A 4,866-nucleotide genomic window follows, 5' to 3' on the forward strand; every position below is an offset into this window, starting at 1 on the left:
ATATATAGTATATAAGTATATATATATGTAATTCAATAAACCAAAACCATTCGTTTAGAATTTTCAAGTACATGTCGACCATATGGTCTCATGGCCATCTCAAACTGCGCGTCCGTAATACGTCCCTCGGCTCTGAAGATGGCCCACATGTCACGTCTGCTATGCCGGCGAGCATACGCAGTATCGTGGGTTGTGGGCTTCCTCCCCGTAACCCGTCTCGCTGTATCATAATCAACACAATTTGTAAGATTAAAACAATCATAGAATCAATGAATTAAGTAAACAATCAAATAAAGTGGCAAGATACTTACGAACTCTGCCTCCCATGACTCAACGCCGCCAGATCCGAAATGCGAAGATCCAATGGTCTCCATCTGGATCCGTCATGCCTCCACATGCTGCCTGCTCTTCACGCCACTCTCTGCTCGTTTCTTTGCCTCCTTCCACTCGCGTTTGTGCGCAGTGGCAGGTTTCTCGGCAGGATAGCCACCCGCAGCTACATTTAGCCGGTCATCGTATGCGAGTTTTTTAAGGTGAGATCTTTTATTACTTAAGATCTCCCTTATTCGCATCCTTCCCCATACATCCGAGAATGTAGCATGTGGGGGATTGGGGTACCGACTATGTACAGCCTCTATCACTTCCCCAACTAATCGGCTATTTTGATCTTTAAATTTAATAAAACAATTTCTATATGAGTTTGATACTACCCCACGCATGTACTCCATTACCTCCCTCCCCCTCGCATCCATCACTATCCCGCCCCTATCCGTCACATCATAGCAGACCACTCTCTCCATCTCTCTCATCTCCTCCTCTTCCGAACTGTCTCCTCTAACTCTTCTCCCTCTATCTCCTCTCTCACCGCGTGCCCTACTACCTCCCCCACCTCCCCCACCTCCCCCACCAAAGCACCCGCCGCATCCTCCACCTCCCCCACCTCCCCCACGAAAGCACCCGCCGCATCCTCCACTCCCACTCTTCCTACTGCTGCGGGTGGAGTCACGACTGGGGGATTGTCTACGTGACGGTGGCTGTGAGCCCTGACGTGACGGTGGCTCTGAGGGAGCACGTGATGGTGGCTGTGAGGGTGTACGTGAGTGTGTCTGGGACAAGGTATGTCTCCTCGGTGGACGTGGAAGAGGAGAATCTGCATGCCGTCTCGTCGGACTCGGAGGAATAGACGGCACTGGAGTGCCCTGGATACTCGCGGTAGGGGTATAGACATCAGGCAGGGAAGGAGGGGGATGGGCATACATATACTCTGTAAGCTCAACCGGACCAAGATGGCGCCCAAAATGATTCAGCATCTCCATCAGCCAATTGCTGTACGCAAATGGATCGGATGAAGAACCTGGAATATCCATAAAGAACCTGCAACAAACATCTTCATGTACATCATGGGCTATCTCTTGACTCACACAAATATCATCATTCAAGTCAGTTGTGTTGCCTGCAAATCATGAATTCTAAAACGCAGTCTCTGCAGAAACGCGTGTATACACCCGTCAAAAAACGCGTGTATACACCCGTCCAGAAACGCGTGTATATCCGCGTGAACAGACTCTGCAGATAGATTACACGCGCTTTTACACGCGTTTCTACACGCGACCTGCGAATTTTTTTTTTCAAAAAGACCGACCCCCGACAAAGACAGAGTGTCCTTATAAAAGGACTATTGTCGCCCCTGTCAGGATCATTCACCCAATCGTGTGCAAATAGCATAAACAAAAGGACGGAGACAAACCCAAAGAGCAAAGAGCAAATAGCATAAACAAATCTGAGGAAAGAGACAAGGCACAGGACAAAGTGACTCACCTCTGAAAAAGTGAGTCTTCTCTGCTCCTTCTCTGCTCCCTCCTTCTCCCGTGTGTGTGCTTCTTTCTCTGCTCCCTCCTTGCTGTTGGAAGAGGCGAAAACAGGCGAAAACGCAAGCAGTGTTGATTTGTTAGTTCAAAATCTATATTTGGGGAAGGCGGGCTATTTTTAGTTTAAACATACCGCCGCATTTATATTCGCGTTTATAAACGCGTGTATATTCGCGTGTATGGATTTTAGCTGCGTTTATACACGCGTTTTGCAGAAATTACCCGCGTTAATACACGCGATTTTTAGGAAGTAGCCGCGTTAATACACGCAATTTTTAGGAAATAGCCGCGTCAATACACGCGATTTTTGTGCTTTCATTAGAAACATATTATGATTTTGTGTTTTCTGATTTGTACACAGGATGTCATCAACCTCTTCAAGCAGTTCTGGGGAAGATGAGACAATGCGTCATCGTAATCGCGATGTGTGGTTGGGACAATGGATCAAATGTATGTGTAACCGATGTCAAGGATGCATTGTACGAGCATGTCGAATTACCTTGAATCACATCTCCATGTATGGAGAATGGAATCAAACAGGTTTAGAGGTGAGTAGATGTAAATTGATGGTATTCAAATGACTCATGGTATCCAAATTAAATTAATAGAGTTGTAATATATAAACTCTAATTGAAGCAGGATGCAGTACCACACCCTAACATGGTACCCTACGCACGACGAGAGCACGTAAAGCGTCGACGAGATGATGCTGGAGCTTCGGGATCTATTGTCAGAGATGAGTGGGAAAGGGATGACAATAGCCCTGCACCCCACAAGTTGTGGAAGAGGAGGTGCTTGATGATATGGTGCGGAATCTTTTTAAGGATGATCCCAAAGGTATGGACGACGATGATATGGAACAAGAGAATCTTTATAAGGCTTCATCGACACCGGTGTTTGAAGGGTGCACATTCTCAGTTTTACGTGCTTCACTTGAACTACTTAATATACAAACAGTTTATGGATGGAGCAATGCAAGTCTTGACGCATTGTTGAAGTAAGCATTCTAACTTACAAATTTGAATTAGTGGTTTAAGGTTTAGGATTTAAGACTAATTATAATTGATGATATTGGATGTAGGCTATTATCAAACATGCTTCCAAAGGAAAATAGGCTACCCACCTCAAGAGACATAGCGAGGCGCTATGTGACATCTCTTGGAGAACTGGATTATGATAAAATACATGCATGCGTCAATGATTGCATTCTCTTTCGTGGGACGCATAAGGAGGCTCTACATTGTCCCACTTGTGGTGAAGCAAGGTACAGAACAGATATGAAGAGTTTTGATGTACCTCGTAAAGTCTTGCGACACTTTCCTATAATTCCTCGCATCAAACACATGTTCAAGTGCAAATCCATAGCAGAGCTCATGTCATGGCATTCCTCACATCGATCGGATGATGGCATGTGGAGAATTGCCGCAGACACTCCTGCTTGGAAGCATATTGAAGATGAGTGGCCCAGCTTTAAAACAGAGCCCAGAAACTTGAGACTTGGCCTGGGTATGGATGGAGTGAATCCATTTGGTTTCAAAAGCACCGCATACAGCGTGTGGCCAGTTGTGTTGGTGAATTACAACCTTCCACCATCAATGGTGATCAAGAAGGGACATCTTATGTTATCCCTTCTAATTCCAGGGAAACATAAAGTCAAGCATATGGATGTTTATCTTGAACCACTGATTGATGAGTTGGAGGAACTATGGAGAGGTGTTGCGGTGGTGGACATTAGTAGGCCTCCCTCCTCTCGACACTTCGACTTAAAAGCAGTGTTGATGTGGACAATGCATGACTTTCCAGGATACAGCGATTGTTCTGGTAAGAATTCTAATTACCTCCCTACTCTATTACTATTGGCTATATATATTAATTAGACGGTTTGACTTTATTATTCTAACTTTTATTTATATTTTAACAGGTTTGAAAACATCGGGTAAACATGCATGTCCTGTTTGTGGCCCTTCGTTAGTACATGAGTATGCTGACGGTTTGTGTAAGACTATATTCGATAATCATCATCGATTTCTCCCCTCAGATCATCCTAAATATGTTGCTAGTAAGAGTAACATTCCTCCACAAACACTTCATGCAAAAGATTGGAAGCGTATTTGGGAGTCTACAACTATTCTTCCTCCAGATGGCATGAACAGGTATAGTGATGTTTTTTCAATCTTGTTTTGTGTAGTCTCTAATTGGATTAAAGGTCACATAGAGCAATCCCTTGTGTAGGTACTCCATTTTTTCGGCTGCCATATTGGACCCATCTTAAGATCAACCATCTTCTTGATCCCATGCACATCTTCAAGAATGTGGAATCTGGTATTTGGGAACATATTATTGGTAAACGAGACAATGTTAGCGTACGTGAGGACTTGCGGGTCGCAGGACGTATGCGTCAAGCTTGGCCACGAGAGGTGGGTGGGCACGTTCGTCTTCCGCTTGCACCATGGATTATATCAAAGAAAGAGGAGAAGCAGGTAAAGCAGGCCATCACCACTTTGCGTACTCCCACACTGGATGCATGAGATCATTGAAGGGAGCCTTTACAACCACTAAGAAAAGAGGCGTTGAGCAACTATATGGGTTGAAGTCCCACGATTGGCACAAGATGCTTCAAGTAAGTGTTTTCCAAGTCTTGTACGTACGTTGAAATTAAATTTTGTAATGCCATAAACCATAAATGTGCTCTTATGTGCGCAGTTCATACTACCTACTAGCATCGACCATTGTGCAAATAAGAGTTTGAAAAAATGTATTTATAAGATGGGCGAGCTTGTGAGGTATGTAAAACCCATGCTCAGATCACCCTTCATTATACCTTGCAAAATGAACGTGCATGAGGTATAACGTACTATTTATTTATTTTTCAGATATGTTAGTTCCAAAGCAATTGATCCAACCACGTTGGATGATGCGCGTGTTATGGCAGTGGAGGTGGTTTGTTTGGTAGAGGAGACTTTTCCGCGAACCATTCTCACAAGTCAACTACATCTCA

The sequence above is a fragment of the Cibotium barometz genome, chromosome 28, assembly GCF_041138505.1.
Source record: "Cibotium barometz isolate CiBa-2024 chromosome 28, ASM4113850v1, whole genome shotgun sequence".
Lineage (NCBI taxonomy): Eukaryota > Viridiplantae > Streptophyta > Polypodiopsida > Cyatheales > Cibotiaceae > Cibotium > Cibotium barometz.